Source organism: Rattus norvegicus, chromosome 8 (genome assembly GCF_021556685.1).
Source record: "Rattus norvegicus strain SHRSP/BbbUtx chromosome 8, alternate assembly SHRSP_T2T, whole genome shotgun sequence".
Taxonomy (NCBI): domain Eukaryota; kingdom Metazoa; phylum Chordata; class Mammalia; order Rodentia; family Muridae; genus Rattus; species Rattus norvegicus.
The window spans coordinates 86,475,517-86,494,259 of record NC_141541.1 but is presented as its reverse complement, the minus strand read 5'-3'; the positions used below and the strand labels follow the sequence as shown (position 1 = coordinate 86,494,259).

Sequence of the window (18,743 nt, the reverse complement as noted above, 5' to 3'; positions counted from 1 at the left end):
AGACCTCATAAAGATGTTAGCATTCTGGGCCTGATACTGTTTTTGCTTTTAGTTTAGCCTGGCCAAAAGGTTTGGTTTTAATGAGGAATAATAAAACATTAGTTCAAAGACTGGGGGTGGGTGGAAGGGTGTTTACTATACTGTAAATTACTACAAAAATAATTTAGGTTAAACACTAGAAGAAAGGGAAGGGGGTAGCTCTAACAATATGCAACCGCTTATTCTATAAACATTTACTGTGAAAACATGTCGCACAACAATGGCAACCGCCCCACACATCTCATGCTGTAGTCAAGCCAGGTGAGGGACGGAGGAATACCAAGTAGACTCAGGGTCTTTCTATGACCAACCTTCTTAAAGGTCACTGGAATCATGAAAAAAGCTGGTAACAGTAAAAGGTTTCTGACCAAAAATTAATTCTACATCAAATGTGTAATGAACCGGGAGCGTCTGTCTGAGCCCCCGCCCCTTTACATACGAGCACGGCACTGCCTGCACCACCATGCCTTACGGTCTCAACCAATGCCAACCGAAGCCCTCAGAGCTCTGACTCAGTAGTGTTGTACACCACAGACTGCACTTCTACTGTGCGGTCTTCTCCCCTTAGAGACACGTTAGAGGTTTACTTATGGAAAAGAACAACATTTAGTATTTTTCTACTGGCATCCTCCATGTGCAGTACCAAACTAGTGTATTTTGATATTATACGGTTTAGGTACATTCGGTCTTAAAAACTGCTGTTGAAGCTGCAAGCTTGGATTTCATTAAAAATAAAGCAAAACCAAACAAACAAAACAAAGTCACTGAATGAATTTTAGCCTGGGATTAGCACAAATTTCCAAAGCAGTCCTACATTACCTTCTGCCATTTTGTGCCACATATTTATGCAAAGCAGAATCCTCAGTCCTGGTGATTACAGAATCAAATCAATCAACTCTGAGAAAACACTGAAGCTGCCCTACAGCTGGAGCTGCTACAGCTCTTCAGGGAGAGCGACTCATACTTCCTGGAGGTACCCAGTTTCACTCTCATCATACAACTAAGGGCTCACATGCTGCTCACACAGTAGGCCCTCCACACAGCAGGCCCTCCACACAGTAGGCCCTCCACACAGCAGCACTCTACAAGGCAGACCCTCACTACTCTTCTCTCCAAGACGGTCTCAGCTCTTGAAATTCAGTCCAAAAGCCACCCACCCCCTATGTCTAACTGTCCAAGCCAGAACAAATCTACTTCTCTAAAACCCCACAGAAGCTATATGTGGTGGCTCACTCCTACAAATCCCAGGACAGCCTGGACTAGAGAGAAAGACCCAATTTCAAAAACACCAAGTGAGGGCCAAAGAATAGTTCCGGGTGTAAAATGACAACCTGAGATCAAGCTCTGAAACCCTCCCTGTGACCCTTTCTCAAGAAATATATTTTCTAAAAAAATCCACTTTTTTAAAAAAATAAAATAGCCTGAGACCCTGCTCAAGTACTTAGTACCCCTTTCAGCCAACTGTGATTAATGCAGTCCTCAGCCCTCACTGGAGTCTCTTTTTGTAAAGAGTGGTGGTTAAACAGAGTCCCACAACTGATCAAAGAACAGAGAGTGAGTGACTATACGCTGTAAGGCCTAAACAGGCCATCTAAATCACCCTTCCCTCAGAGGCTCAGCAAACATGGCAGGTGAAGAAACAACAGAACAATTCTGAGAGTCAGAGGCTGGGTTGCTATAAAAAGGTGTTTTCCTGACATAAGGCCATTGTGCTCATGAACTCATGGCTGTGGCTGCCGGTACAAGATCAAGCCAGTCAGCGTTCCAGCATGAGTAGAGGAAGAGAGATCCTGAGGCCCAACCCCTAGCTGCTGCAGTTGATAGCTGCTGGGAAAGGAAAGTCTGTTTTTAGAGACGAGGCCACTGGCAAGGTGCCCATTCAGTAGACAGGCCTACATCCATGCGCATCCTGTGGGCACTAAGTGGACTCAGGGGTGTAATGAGGGTGCTCAGGGAGATGATCAAAACTATACACACACACACACACACACACACACACACACACACACACACACACACACAGATCTCACACACAGAAAAGTTCAAAGAAAATTAAAATACCAATGTCCATAACGCCCTACTCTCCCAAAATAGCACATCAGACAGAGACATAAAGTAGTTTAGAGAAGGGGTTGGGGATTTAGCTCAGTGGTAGAGCACTTGCCTAGCAAGCGCCAGGCCCTGAGTTCAGTCCCCAGCTCCGAAAAAAAAAAAAAAGTTTAGAGAAAGTTTCTTGTATTGCTCTATTTGAATTTCTCTGCAAACCCCAGCAAGTTTAGCAGGCCAGATTATTTCTAAATTCCTTCCTAGTCCTTAACGTCTATGGATAAGACTTATCTGCTTCTACCAAAGCCACTGTCTGACTGAAGCTATCACTCTGCCTCCACTGACCTTACACAGCCCCTCTCAAGCGGAGCTGCTCTGCCTTCTATCTAGTCTTGCACCATTATTCCCTGATCAAAACCAAACAACTGTTCAAACTCCTCAGAGTGGCCCTAGGGCCCACACTGATAGCTTCCTCACCCACAGGTTTCCTGATTGTTATTCCTCACAAGACTCTCTATCAACAGGACTCCTTCCTCTTTCCCCCAGCCTGCTTCCTGCTTCCTCCTGGCTTTCCAATCCGATGGAAGTTCTCATGACTGTCCCCTGTACCCTACACGATCCTACCACAGGCCTCACCACCAAGTTAACATGTTCAGTTTGCCACTGTCCTCCAGCAGTCTGGCCAGCCTACCATTCACTCTATAAACCAGGCTGGCCTTCAACTCAATAGATCCACCCTCCTCTGCCTCCCAGTGCTGGGATTTAGAATGTCACTACCAACACCCAGCTAGGAGCCATGCTCCTCAGACGGCAGCACCATGCTCTGCAGTGAGTGAATATGCTTAACTGAAGAATCAGGTAGCCTTGTGGCTACTTAACCCAGCTCTGCCCACCCTCACCTTGGTGCAAACCAAAATAAGGTTCTGAGGAGTGGCAAGCCCATGTTATTTTAATAATGGACACCTTCAGTACTTACAACAGCACTGATTATTACTTCTTTGGGAATAGTGCCATCAGGCTGCTCTATCGCAGGCCTAGTCAACCTTGAAACTTACAATGTGATATGCAAATAAACAACACCTTTAAAATAGCACTCGTCACCCAGGTGGGTGGGATGACTGTCTAGCAAATGGTCTGAGCTGCTAATGCTCGCTTGGCCGGGAGACGTGGCCCAGTTCCCTGACCGGGCTGGCTCCTCATCTATGAAGAGTCATGTAGCTCAGGGTTCTCAGGGGTCCTGTCAGCTTCACACAGCCCAGTGCAGAGGAAAGCACACATCCATCCAAAGGACACTATGGAGAGATGTTTCTGTGTCTATTTGCCAGATACCTGCCTGCACTACAGCTGGAAGGTAGAGACTCTGAAACAGAGTCTTCCTAGGAGGATTCTGAGAAACTATGAGAAGAAAAGTACTGATCACTTTCATTTTTGTCAGAGAAAACTGAGACACACAGAGGTTAGCATGCCAGGCCAAACAGCCAAGGCGTCGGAACACCCAATTCAGCCAGAAGAATGAAGGAGAAGCTGAGGTTTGCCTTGGCTTTCCAGCTCCCATTCTGCTTGGCTTTTTAAATGGTGGGAAGAGATACAGATGTAAACGAGGGAGCTATTCAAATAAAACATGACACAGAGACCGGAGTAATCGAACAAGGGGGTTGGGGGAAACACAAGTCTTAAGCATTCAGACTAAGAGGTACACTCAGGCCATGGGGTCAAAGGACAACAGGCCTGAGGAGACCTTTAGGCTGGACCGAAATGATCCTATCGGCATGCCAGAAAGCCGCTTGGGCAACAAAACACAAGGGAGACAGAGGAGACAGAGTGAAGCTGCAGTCGCTAACTCAATGTGCAGAGAACGTCTGAGCAGCGGTCAGGGCCAGGCCAGGCCTGAGTGGGCCACAGCTGCTGACTGACAGGGTAGGCAGAGTGGCTGACGTGAGGGTTGCTTCTAGCTTAATAGTGGCTTAGGCAAACTGGTGTAGACTAATGCTCCTTTACCATGCAGCACAACAGTAGAATTCTTGGTGACAGCCCACAGACTTGGATACAGAAGTTAGCAGCCTGGAGCTCAGAGGAGGTGAACCAGAAATAAACAGCAGAGAGGAGCAATGAACGAGTGAATAGCTTTGCAATTCCACCAGCAGATCAGCCATGCACTGTGACAGTGTCTGCAAAGGTTCACCTCCGTCTTAGATTCCGGAGCCCCATTTCTCAAAACCATGAGAATTCCCACTTCTGTGCTACAGCTCGATGAAAAGCAAGTGTCTGGGCTAGGGCGGAGGACATCCGTGCCTGTAACCTCAGTACCTGGGAAGTCACATAATGAATTCCAGGCTAGGAAGGCTGTGTATGGGACTCTGTCAAAATCACCACCACCACCACCACCACCACCACCACCATCATCATCATCGTCATCATCATCATCATCAACAACAACAACAACAACAACAACAACAACATCCAAACAAACAAAAGAATACAACATGGGCGTGTGGCTCAGTGGTAGAGCACTTACATACATGACTTAAGTCCTGGGTTCAATTCCTCGTACCACCAAAGTGGAAGGGAGAGGAGGCAGAGGAAGAAAAGGATGGATGGCCTCAATGCTCTCTGGTCACAGTCAACCTCCTTTGGGGTCACTAAGCCCATTCCCAACTCTACTACTTCTTGTCTTAAAAATGAAGCCCCTGCAGTATTCACATAGCCTTTCTAGGGACATGGAGGTCCTGACAGATCTTAAGAGTCTTATTTAACAGCTGCCTTAGAGGCTGGGCTCAGGAGGTTCTGACAGATCTTAGGGAAGGAGGACAAAATAAATAAAGTAATTTTTAAAAAAGTCTCAGTGGAGACACTCCAATCCATTCAGAGCAACCACCTTCTGGTGTGAAGTGCACTGGTACAGGAGATAACAGGCAAGACCGTCAACTGCCATCAAGCATCGAGCCAACTCCAGACTCCTCCTTGGGACAGCTGCCTTTGAGGCCTGGGGCTCAGACGACTGGGCTCTACCTCAGTCATGTTGTAAATGGCTAACCCTACAGGCTGCAACTGCAAAGAGTTGGGAGACTAATATTCACGAGGCTTTTAAGCAGTGTTTTCTTCTTTGGATAGCTACTTAAAATTCCTATCTGATTGCAGTCTCACGACTGATGTGATTACTTGAATATTCAAGATAAATTCTAATGTTCTCCAAGCTAATTTGTACAAAGCGTACGAAGGCTGTATTACAGTCCAAGTTAAAATTAAAAGAGAGGAGAGGCATAAGGGAGTTATACAACCCCTCAACAGAAAATGATTTTAAAGGTCCCCATTCGAGTCTATGTAACCTAAGGCAGGGAATATGAAAACACAGTTCTTTGTTAAAATTCAACTAAACATCTCTACCTTATAACTATTACCAGTGTGTGGAGGGGACTGCAGTCCACGCAGAACCAAAATGTGCAGGGCATTTTTCAAAGCCTGTTGCAATGCTGTAATCTTCAAAAAGCAAACTTAAGAGTGTCCATGTATTCATCTCTTCTACAGATTGTGGCCCAGGGTCACGATGGTTTTATCATCAGGTTCCTTGCTAATATATAAGCCATCATATGACTTGGGATTTTACCGTAGGAACAAAAGTACTCTCAAGCCATCTCAGTCCTGTCAGACAAACCTAGTGACTCGATGCTCATCTAGAAAGAAGATTCAGTGCTGAGAAGCTGGAGGGATCCCAAGAGAACTGAAGGGGCAGCAAGGTGCCTCCGGCTGAAACACCAGCCCAGCACACCAGCTCTTAACAGTGCAGGCAGCAGAATGACCTAGTGTTCTCAAAACGCTAACGACTTACATGTCCATTCTCAGGGCATGGAGAGGACGCTCCCTAGGGAATCTGAGTGCCTTTCCTACCCAGTGTAGCACACACCTCTCAGACCTTACACCTTGTAAAGAAAACCTAATGGGGCCAAGTCCCCATCAGGACAGCAACTCTGGCTTCCCTAGGCCAGACATGAGGCTTCTCAACACAGGCTTCTTAGACCAGCAGAGTCCTAGGTCTGCACTCTTTTCTTTTTCTTTTCATTTTTCCCTCAGTACTGAGAACAGAATCAGGGCCTTGGGCAACCTTAACCATGTGCTCTGCCACTGAGGCACTCTACCAGCACCACACTGACTGCCCAAACAGACAAGCCTTACCTACAGAATATCTGAAGAAGAGGTAAGGTGGGAAATGAAAAGTCCCTCTTAAGCCCTGACCACAGGGTTACTATTCCCTGTCTACTTCTTCATATAGAGCTCTGCTTAGTTACTGTCAAACAAAGTCTTTATGTTGTCACCAACCTCCCGGAATGGGATGGACATGAACTCCACTGGCCTCTTCTGCCTTCTGAAGCTGGGCTACCCATGCAGGTGTCTGGGCCTTAGGGGTTAGAGCATTGCAAAAGCCCAGGGACTCTGCTGCACTTGCCTGGCTTTACATGAAACTTTGAACACTGAGGTGACATTCCTAAACCCTACCTCTTCTGTAAAACTCAGGCTCTCACCTTCTAAGGTCCAGTAAGCTAGGTGGAAATGAATTAGTTTATGCTGAGCACTTAACAAAAGTGGCTCATGGTAAAAACAAAAAACAAAAACCAGCTCATTTAGCACACACCAATCAGTGTATGCCCTGCCGAGCTCTGGCACAATTTATTCTGCTGTAGGACATCTTCTAATCTGTTGCTGTTATAAATAATGCTTCAGTGGCATCCTGTACAGGGGGAATTCTCCCTGCAATAACCAGTCAATATCTTGCTTAACTTTCATACATAATACTGATGGATCCAGTGCCATTCGAAGTGGGTATAGTTAGTATCGAACTCTCTACATAACCTGGGCTCTCGGGGAGGTGGCGTGTAACTTACCTTCAGTAAGTGTGGAAGCCTACATGAGTGTGTGGCTGCTAACTCAGAAGGCACTGACTCTAATATGCATCCCACAGCTGTCCTTACTTAAACGCAGATAAGATGTTCTTTTAAATGCTTCTCAGATCCTAAAGTGCATTTAAATTCCCAAGACATTCCCAAGTTCTGTCAGAAGTGAATGCTAATTTTCAATTGTGCAAATCAACTAACAAAACAGCTGGCTGGGGTTCAGTAACCTCTGTAAATATTAATTTGTTTCTTCTCCAAAGAAGCAGGTGTGCCTTGAACACTAGCCCTGGGGAATCACCATACTGCTGAAACCCCAGAGAAACAAATGAGTAATTACTGAATTTGGTATCCTGAGAATATTCTTTAAGGATGGAGAATTCAAAACAATCACTTTGTCACAGCATTTACTGTGCCAAGACAAAGGGGGGAACAGTACTCCTGGCTTCAGAAACTCAAACACATCTCTGAGAGGCCAATTCCCCAGCATGGTTCCAATGAAGCCCCTTCAAGATGGCTTCCTAGAAGTTAGTAACAAGAAATAACTATTAACCAGGAGAAAAGGAAACGGTACCGGTGGAATCAACCAGTAGAAACTATCACTAACATGAGTCGGGGTTTGTAGCCTCATATAGTAACTAAAAATACACTTAAAAGTCACAAGTGGTTTTCAAGAAAGTGGTTGTTCTAGTTAGAAAAAGCAAGACAGAATCAACACTGAAAATCTTACAAAAATAACAACATGCTACACCCTAAACCTCAAAAAAGTAAGATGTTAAGCCAAAAGCACTCAAGTCTATCTGGCAATAAGGAGTACTAGGGTATCCCTTACTGCCTGAATACAATCACAACTGAACTTCAAACACAACAGGTGAGGAAGGGACAGGAAGGGTAGGAATTTTGGTCTCTGTGCATTTGTGTGCCTGTGTGCTTGTGGAAGCCAGGACATTGTTACACCATTATTCCCCAGGTACTGTCCTTTGGGGGTGGGGACACGACAGGGTATGTCATCGGTCTGTAACATTCTGAGGTGTCAGGTCTGGATGGTCAGGGACTTCAGGAATCTGTCTACCAATGTCTCCCAGTGTTGTGAATACAGATGGACGTCATCGCTCCCAGCTTCCAACCACCCCATCTACCCCAGCTATGGGTTCTGAGTAGCTAACAAGTCCTCAGGCTTGCAAGGCAGTCAGTTCTCTATGCTGTAATTTAAACTTCTAAAAACTCACCAAGAAGGACTGTTTTAAACTCAGGGACCACGCGATGCTTAAAGTGGATGACCTCAAGTCAACTAAAATGTCCCCATGGGGAAAAATACATGCCAATGGGAACCAAAAAGTTTGGTGACAGTAACGTTTATGGGTTGAAATCAGGGCATGGGAGGGAGTAAGGGGATGGGAGGGAGGGCCCTATCAGAAACTCACTTTGGTCAGATGTGTTTCCTTCACTAGGCTGAAACATCTCCTAGGAAAACATGTCAAGATCCAAGCTCCAGAAGTCAAAAAGAGCAACAGTTTGCTACCAACGTTGCAATCCCCACCATCAGGTGTCCTGCCCTTCCGAGACCTAAAAGCTCAATTTTCATTCTCTACCCACTGCCAGACAGAAACAAAGGGTTTATTCTTGGCAAAACTGAAACTAAGAAATGTTAACCTTTCATTTTTAAAGGGAGAGAAAGGGAGAGACAGACAGACAGACACCAGGGCTCAAAGCTAATTCTCATGTTGGTAGCATGTAACAATGCAGCCAGTTCCACACACCAATGCTTAAACGCCCATGCCTTTTCAAACGTTACCAAGTGAGCAGGTGTGTGCTTTACTCAAACCATGCATCCCGGGCCTGTGTGTTTTCAGTCTGTCACATGCACTACTGTGTGAAGTAAGCCAGACTGCTACCTCTCCTTACTCTCAGGCTCTCTCCACATTCCAAACCTCCACCCTATACACACCAACCAGACTCCTATTTCTTAAGCACAGCACTCAGTGTATTCCTTTGGGGGGTGGGGTGGGGTGACGACCAACCCAACTTGTAGTATTCTGTTACAGGACAGAAAACAGGATCTGGCACCAGAAACATCTAGGCTGCATGAGTTGTGACCTTGGGGAAGAATCTAAACTGAGCGTGTTATTATAAAGTGAGAATGCTCTGGTATCAATTAATAGGGTCTGAGGTCAGTTCTCAGGAAGTAATTGATCTAGGGGTCTGACAATACACCTCAATAAGTTCTTCGTTATTACGGCAAGGCCAGATTAAAGTCATACTTCTAAGGTCTCTCTACCAGTTCCAGTCACCTGCACTTCCTTCTTGCTCAACGACTCCATACTTGTTCACTCTCCAAACTTCCTCTTATTCTCAACCAGCTGGCGTTAATGCAAGCCCTCCCTAACAGCTGGTACCGCAGCCAGTTGGGTGAGGTTAAGAGTCAACCCACCCGTGGGATGAATACCAAGTTATAGGAACCTTCTGCCAGTTACTGCTTAAAGGGGCCGAGGCTCAGGGCCAAGCACCTCAAGGGGGAATCCAGATAGTTGCTAGGAGTCATCTTGCAGAATGAGCCTAAGGATCTATCTCAGAGGACTGCAGTGAACTGGAGCAAAGGTCTTGCTTTCAAGGCCGTTACAAAGGTGTGAGGGTAAGCTTATTAGGACTGGGTTTGCTTCTCGGATCTCAAGCATCCTGACCAATTCAGCATTACTAGGCACTGCAATATCTGACAGGCAGTTGTTCCACAGAGTCGGAAATTTACCTCCGACTCTTCTTTTGGTGTAAAGTATAAAAGAAGTACGCACAAAAGGGCTCCAAATGTAAGCCAAATCAAGAAGCCCTTTGGAATCAGAGACTGCTTCACTCATCTTTGGATCTGAACACCCCATCCATACACACATTTAATACATACCAGCTAATGAAAGCCCATAAGTTAGTAAAAATGAATCACAGATTAGGGACATACCTCAATTGGCAGACTACTTGCCTAGCATACTGAAGCTAGGTCCACGCCCTGCCCAGCCCAGTCCAGACGTGTTAACCTATACCTATTTACCCAGTGCTCAAGAGAGAGGTAGAAGGATCAGAAACTGAAGGCTGACCTCAGAAACCCTTAAGATGAGGCCAGCCTAGACTGCACGAGACCCTGTCTTAAAACAATCGAATCAGGTATAGGGTAACTAAAGGAACATATTTCAGACAGACTTGAGACAGCAAACTGCTAATCCTAGATGGTTTAAGATGGTTACGCACATGGTTAGATGTTTAAAGTTACCCAAATAGCACAATTACATACATGACATACATATATGTGATTTGACAAGCAACCCATCAACAAGCGGATGTGGTAAGAAGCTGGAGTGCTGGAGACAGAGTCCGTGTTTAGTCAACATCTCTGGGCCTTAGGTTTGGTTTGGCTCGGTGTTCTGAGACAGGGTTTCTCTGGGTAGCCCTGGCTGTCCTCAAACTTGCTCTGTGGACCAGGCTGGCTTTGAACTCATAGGGACCTGCCTACCTCTGCCTCTTGAGTGTTGGGATTAAAGGCAGGTGCTACCACCACCCAGCTGCTAGTTCCCGGTTTTTAGTTGTTGTTTTTTTGTTTTTTGTTTTTTAACAAAAAGGTGGGTAATGAGACTCCCTAGAGGACTTGGTATGTGGAAAGAAGCACTGAGCAAATCTGTTCTCAACATTAGTTCATGAAAACAGTTCAATGAGCTCAATGGTAGCGTTTGCTAAGCGTGTGTGAACTTCTGGGTTCAACAGCCTGCAGCAGGACCAACGGGGAGGCAGACTTGTGAACGGGACCTGAACAGGATGCATGCAACTAAGGGGAAGTGGTCTATGGTATGGCTGGCAGGCAACAATAGAAGATGTATATATATATGTATTTCAAACACACACACACACACACACACACACACACACACACACACACACACACACACACCACATAGGGAAGGTTAGTGTGTGGCAGAGAAAAAGGCAATAAACACGCTCTGCTCTGCCACAGTTCCCGAAGACAAGGCAAGCCATTTTGCCTTGATTTGTGTGTACACTTCAAGTTGGAAATAAAGCACAAAGGTAAAGTACTTCACCCCTAACAGCAGCTCAAGCAGTAATTATGGCTAAGAAAGAGAGGAATTGCTGGGGGGGAAAGAATTCTGCAAACAACAGGCATCCAAAGGCTAAGGTTCTGGCCAAGAGAAACACTGTTAATCCCAGGAAAGGAAAAGGAAACATTTATCAAACCTCTTAGCCGACCCCCTGTTGGGTTCTTTCATTTATAGTCTCTTGAAACCACCTAATAAATCAGTAACACGGGACCTGGTTGCCTAACAAGGAAAACCAAGAACAGTGTTGGACTTACGAGTTACCTATCTCGAAAAATGCAACATCCATGCTTCCCATTCGTGTTTAAGTTTACCCTACATTCTGTGTAAAGTATTTAACATTCCTCCCATCTGTCCTCAGTTCGAAACTGGAAGACAAAAAGAAAATAGAAAACGAGATGGCCTACGGTAGAAGTTCCTGGCACTGACGTTATCATCAAGAGAAAATCTCAAGGAAAGTAGCATTTCTTTCAAGGTCAGGGCTTTTGCCGAGAAACCAGGCAGTACTGGGGCTCACTAGATACACGATGCATTTATGCCCAACCACCGGTGGAAATCTAAGGAGTGCATTCACATTTACCTAACGCAAGGCCAGCTGTATCTGCAGATGCTGACCCAAATGCTGTGGCCGGAGACTTGCAAGCAACGTTAAGTACAAACCAACAGGTTATAACTGCCAAACGGAGTTAGAGGAACAAATTACAAAACCAACAGGCAACACTGGCCCTCCCATACAACTGTACAAAACACTTCCTGCCACCAGCCCTGACATTAAAAAACAGAAAGACAGTCGAGGCTGGTGGGAGGGCTCCTCGCTCACCACAATTTCTTATCAGACTTCTCTCTGGGTATCCTCCAACTAATGAGTCATGCTTTGCATTCTTTCAATCGCCCCCTCCTCTCCCCTTATGAAAATTCAGCCAATGCATCCTTCACATTTGCAATCGAGGCGCCTGGAGATGAGCATAACTCATAATGTTGAGCGGTGACGCTAAGTTCAAAGGTGCCGAAGGGCTTCAAGATCATCTAAAAAGAACTCACTCGCTCTCTCTGGGCGTTACTATCTCCAGCCCAAGGATAGGGGAAGGGGAAGGCTTGCTGGCAGGGAAACAATAAAGGGCACTTTTCCTAAAACTCCGAGCAGCTCACTTTATGGATTGGCAGACTGCTGGCCGTTACCCGCAGCTCTGCTCCCGCGTCTCCACCCTCCGGATACCCGCCGGAGTGGTCGCGGGCTAGCGGGCGTCCCTGGTAGCAGCAAAGGAGTGGAAGGCAGGAAAAGGGCGGCGCGCGGCCCTGATGCCCGGTGCAACACGGACCCGCGCGGGCTCCTCCTCGGCTGCCCATACGGTCGCTCGGAGAAAGCTCTGAGGAAGATCCAAGCGTGCCGCCATCCCTTCCTGCGATCTCCGCGCCTGTCAGTGCACCAAAGTGGCTGCCACCCACGAACAGGTGCGACAGCATCCGGGCGGAGCTCTGCTCCGCCCGCGCCCGGCGCTCGCCGGGCCACGGTGCCTGCCGCCCCCCGCCCAACCCGGACCTCACGGCGCCAGCAGCCCGGCCGCACCCCAGTGCCGCGGCATCCGCCAAGTTCCTGTAGCAGGCGGCTCACCTCTCGGCGTGAGCGGCGACGAGGAGCACCGGACGGCAGCAGGACCGCGCAAGCAGGAGGATGTGCAAGCGGACGCGGGAACACGAGCAAGCAGCAGCCGCGGTGCAAGAGGAAGGCGCCCGGTAGCTTCAACCCCGGCGTGGGCTGACCGTGACGTCACAATGGCGCGGCCAGCCAATCCGAGCCCGGAGGCAGGATCAAGCGCTATGATGTCATGCGGTCTTGGAGCCAATCCTGGGGCGATAGAACTTTCGTGATTGTAAATTCCAGAATCCGATGTGGTGTGCAGCGGAGGCCGGGGTTGGTCCCCCGTGGTTCACGTGTTTCGGGGCAGTTTTCTCGCTTCTTCCTAATAAGCCTGCGTGGGACGCAGAGTCTGCGCAATAGCCACAGTGAAGTTCTGGATGCCCTGAACTCTTTCCAGCAGCCAGGGGGCAGGGTCTGGCGTGGCGTTTTTGGCAGGTGCCCACCCACCTAACGGGCTTCGCCACCTTTCTAAAGGGGATTCTTTTCACGGTTTTTAGCGACCGTCTAAGACCTACGTGGGGCTGCTGTTGGGCAAATCGAAGCAACAAAAATCACTAGGAACTTTGTAACTGTAATACTTGGATAGGTTGATCACATACTATTGAGAGTTTTGATATTTCTACTCTACAAAATTATGTCTTGTAATGAAGAAGTATTGTAATGTCTTTCAGCTGGGCAAATTTAAACATTTAAAAAGGACTCAGGCACAAACATAAAAACCTTACTAGTTTTCGCTGCTGTTTGCTAAATCAAGGCCTTCATCTGAGTATCATACAACTCTCATTTCAAGCGCCAGAAATTGAACCTTTTGTTGTGCCCCTTTTGCTTTACACCCATTGACACAACACGTCCAAACAGCCGTTCAGTGTAGAAATATTTAATTATTTATGGTAAAATGTTTATTGTGTACCAACAATGTTCCAGGACCCAGACCACTGTCATAGGAATACGGATATACAAGCTATAAACACATTAGATAATTTGAACATTCACAGATTGTCGTAGTAATAACAATTAGTTGCTATTCACTGAATAACATGCAGGGCACTAACCATAAGTGCATGTCTGTCTATACATGAACTGTCATTCAAGTGGCATGTGAATGGTCACCTGTGCGTCCTGGCTTCCCGGCATTCGCCATGCTCATTGTACTGTCGTTGCTTTCACACAGCAGGGACTGCTAAGATCTGTAGATAAGTAATGCATCGAATCTAGCGTGTATCTCCTCTCAATGGCATTTACAAGGTCTCGGGGCATCATTTGCCTACATTCTTTGTAATCTGGGGTGTGACCTGTAGTCACTAACCATTTTTTTTTTTTTCTGAATGGGTGAAGCATGAACTCAGCAGTGCCATGACCGATCCCTGTGTTGGCTCCACTCACCACCCGTGTCCCTCCTGTCCATGACTCTTAACTCCTCAAGACTATTAGTGAGGCCACACTCTCCTCTTCCTCAGGTCAGAGCCTTAGGGTTCCTAATATGTAATTTACATATGCAATCAGAGGCAGGCAGGAGCTACCCCCATTTTAGTACCTTTGAATTCAAGTGTAAATCTGCGCACGCAAGCCCCCCACACACACACAATTACCGAATTTGTGTAAGTAAGGTGGGAACCTTACTTAACTACCTTTTTTCCCCAAATAAAAACATACCTCTAATTCAGTGCCAGGCTTACTAAATAATGGGTCTTTGGGGTACCATAAGAATTGAATTCTTGGCTGTCGGAACTACAAGAGCTATGAGAAGCTACCCCCACCATCTTACCTATCATATGTGATCTGAGCTAGTTAGTAGCATTCATGTGGTAATATAAAAATTTGCATTTTCTCCATTAAATAATGGTTTTCTTCTCTATTTTTAATATGGTTGTATCCCTCACTGGGGCACTTTGCTCTTAGTTTTTATCAGTGGGCCTAGATCTCCTCTGATACACTTCCAAGTAAGTCAAAAGTTTGCATCAGTATTATTTTTGAGGAAGAAACTGTTTAATATTCTGGGCAATTTGTCTTATTGCGATAGCAGCTGCAGGCAGTTGAATTTAAAAATACAATTAACAGCTTTACTGTAATATTGAATTCTAATTACTGAAAGTGCTACTGTTGGATTTGCCTGACACAATGAGACCTGTCTCTAAAGTGATGTCTAAGTCCATGTTAGTCTCTGAACATCTCAAAATTGACTGGAATCTAAGATGACTATTGTTTTATACTGAAGATGACACCATGCCATCTATTGAGCACTCTTGCTCCCCTTCCTTTTCTTCTGTTTTCTTCCTCCTTTTCTTCTTTTCCTCCTATGGTTTTCAGTTCAGTGCAGCACTACCTATCAACTTTGTATCTCAAGAGAGAATTAGAGCCCACACGCATCCTAACAATAGACTTTTGACTTTAATTATTTAGCATGTTGCTATTTTTCTAAACTTCTAAAATTACCAGCCTCCTGTCTGGAGCAAAGGAAGCCCTCAGTGAGTGGATGGTTGACCAAGGACCAATAGCTCAGACCCAAGGGAATTGGCAACACCTTCATCCGGGTGAGGCTCCAAGACATAGCGAAGACTTCCTCTGGTTCAAGTGGAAGTACGTAAGAATGATTGACCAGTATGTGCAAAACTTACAGCCGCAGCTTCCTCCCCCTGGAGCCTGAGATGGCTCCCCTAGAGACCTGCTAAGACAAGCTAGCCTGTCCTTCTTGAGCTGTGCATAATAAACAAGACAGGGAGGCTTCAGGTTGTTGAGTAGTCCTTGACATTCCATCAAAGTGACATGTTCCACTTTTCCATAAGTGTGTCTGTCCCATTCTTCATTCCCTCATCACCCCTGTCAGGTTTCCAGGACCAAGCCATGCTGGACACTGTGGTCTTTACTTGAACACTGGGAGCACTAGACCACCTCAGAACACTCGCTCTTACCTGTTCTCTAAGCCTGCAAGGATTTAACCGAGAAATCTCTTAAGGTTTGCAATTTTGTTTCATTTTGATCTTTGTATAAATTCCACCTCCTCAGGAAGCAAATGACATTTTTCTGTCACTCCATACCACCTTCTGCTTTGCCTCCTGTTTTCTGGAGCCTTTTTTCTCTACTCTGATTTTCTCCTTAGCACTCATTACTATTTAACACATCAAACATTTGCTTTTTAATAATTATTATCGTGTCCTCTAATAAGCTTACTGTTTAGAACTGTATCCCAGGACTCAGAGCAATACAATTAGGGCGAAGACAAGGCTGATTGAGAAATGGCTCAGCACATAAGAGCACTTGTTGCTCTTATAGAGGACCCGAACTCACATCAGGCAGTTCACAAACATCTGCAATTCCAGTCCTAAGGGATCTGACACTCTCTGCCCTCCTCACATACATGCACGGACGTGACACATATAAACTCATGTGAGCACACACACAAGTATAATTCTCTTTTTAAAAAAATCTTAAGTTTGTATTAACTTGAATACCAAGCACTTTCCCATGAGGTAGAAATTATTATGTTTATTGCAACAATTAGTCAAGTTTGGGGGGGGACCAGAGAGATGGCTCAGCAGTTAAAATCACCCACTTGGTAGCTCACAACTATCTGTAAGTCCAGTTTCAGGACACTGAACATTTTCTTCTAGCTTCTTCAGACACCAGGCATGCACAGGGTACACACACACACACACACACACACACACACACACACACACACACACAGGCAAAACACTCAGACATTTTTGAAGTTGAAAAAAAGTTAAAAACTGGTATCAGTTTGCTCTCTATTTTATTACTGATAATTTTCTAAGACCTTTCCCGGTAAAGATTGATGGCAATCTTTTTTATTATGCAATTGTATATGAGTATTTTGCTCGTATTCATGTCTGTGTATCACACTTGTGGCCCAGGAGGTCAGAAAAGGGCACTGGATATCCTGTGCATAGTTGGGAGCCATCATGTGAGTGCTGGGAATTGAACCCCAGTCCTTGGTAAGAACAAGTGCTCTTAACCTCTTAGCCATCGTTCCAGTATTCCAGTATCCTGGTTCTTTTTTTTTTTTTTTTTCCCCAGAGCCAGAGCTGGGGACCGAACCCAGTATCCTGGTTCTATTCTGTCAACAGCAAAAAAAAAAAAAAAAAAAAAAAAAAAAAAGCCATAGAAGACTCAAGTGGCATATCTATGGCTGCAAAACCAGTTGGTAAAAATGAAGTCTTGTCCTGGCTTCTCGAAGCTCTGAACTGCTTCAAATGCTTGGAGAATAAACTGCTTTTTTCCCACGTGGAGAGGTTTAATGAGAGAAGAAGAGGAGAGGAGAGGAAAGGAGGCTGGCCATGGGCACGTGGAGGAAAGAGGGGTGGGGAATGGGGAGAGAAGGGACAGGGACAGAGGGGAAGAGAGCAGAGAAGAACAAAGAGCAAGAGCTGGAGGATAGACTTTACTTGCCTGAATTTTGTGACTTATAAATCATATCTCAATAAAGTTGTTACATAAATGGAAATAAGTGTTTTCAACCAGGACAGATTATCACTGATTTTAGTTTGCTGGTTATTAAGATAAATTTTTAAACTAATTTATTTAATTCAATAATCTATTCAAGGACTAAAGATTAGATAAAGGCTGTTGATAAGCTCACTGTTAGCTAAACATTAGCTGTGTAAACTAGTAGGGTGTAGCGATGTGGCTTCTGAAGTTAGGGAATGAACTCTGGCTACGTATCCTTTCAAAGTGATTTATATTATTAGAGCTGGAGGTATCATTTCCCTGTTCTAGCATTTAAAAGAACAATTTCCCTAAAAATTAGCCTTAAAGGGTGTAGTTGCTCTAGGTCATGTGGTATTTAGTTACCTGAAAAAAGTCTATTGGGAAAAGCCTTGCTTTTGTGCACCCGACCCATCAGACATGCTCTTACATGTGTAGCACAATTTCTCACAGTCTCAAGTTCACTTTCCATCACTTAAGACTCAAGTGAAAATTTACAAGTTTTTGAGGCAGCTTGACTTTTTTTTTAAAAAAACGTGAGTTCTTTTTATTTTATACTCACGAGTGTTTTACCCGGATGTATGCATGTGCACCATGTATGTACCTGGTGCCCGCTGAGGACAGAAGCCATCAGATCCCCCTGGAACTGGAGTGAGGGATGGGTTTGAGTCACCATAGGAGTGTTGGGGACCATCCCCAGGTCCTCTCCAAAGGCAACACATGTTATTAACCACTGAACCATCTCTGTAGCACCAGCTTAATCATTTCCTGAAGACTACTGCCTGCCATTTGATTGCATGGCATCTTTTCTTCCAAATGCACACGGTCCCTTATGTCAAAGAGCTGTATTGTCTCCTAATGTAAATGATTACATAGCATACTGTCCTGTACAAGTCGTTAAACACTTTCTGAGCATAAATTCGGAGCAGTTGTAAACGGTTTAAAACCAGGAAGTAAAGAATACAATGTTATTACCGTGCAGCTTAGTGACAGGAAAAGTTAACATCTTTAGAGTTTCCATGCACCTATATTTCATCTTTTCGTTTTTATCTTCCTCTCCATTCTGTTTTGCTTCACAGAGTGTAAAGAAGAACAAAATGTTTCTTTTTCCCCTTTCCCCATAACTAGAGCCCTGTGCTCCCTTGTATCACTTCCTGTTTCTAATATCGCTCTTCTTCAAGGGCAGAAACTTCTAGTATGTTGTTGGGCCAGGTACATAAAAAGCAAAAAGGAATGAATATTTATTGAAGTAGACTTGTAGAAGACCATCACATAGTACACACAGAGAGAGAGAGAGAGAGAGAGACAGAGAGACAGAGACAGAGACAGAGACAGAGAGAGAGAGACCATTCCAATCTCAAGAAGACCATTTACTTTCTCCATGATCGTAAGAGCAAATCAGATCCAGTAGGCTGTTTCAAGATACAAAAGACCTAGGGAGTCTCCAATTCATGCTATGAGTTTTTGTTTATTTGCTTGTTGTTTTCTTCACTTATTACTATGGATGGACACATTGCTGGTAACCATGGTAACACAAACATTGAACACAAACAACCTGTGGGACTCTGCGCTTTCAGTAGCTCATGGGGTCAGAGTAGG

The 18,743-nt window shown here is 45.2% G+C and overlaps 1 protein-coding gene across 3 annotated transcripts in view; it reads right to left on the bottom strand.

The window, feature by feature from the left end:
• Elovl5 (ELOVL fatty acid elongase 5) overlaps positions 1–12,791 on the bottom strand; it is a 66,935-nt gene extending 54,144 nt beyond the window's left edge. The window contains exon 1 of one of the 3 annotated variants that reach the window (XM_087560328.1): positions 12,630–12,791. The gene's annotated coding sequence lies outside the window, so the exon portion shown is untranslated. 3 annotated transcript variants of the gene reach the window in all.
• Positions 12,792–18,743: the final 5,952 nt, after the last annotated feature.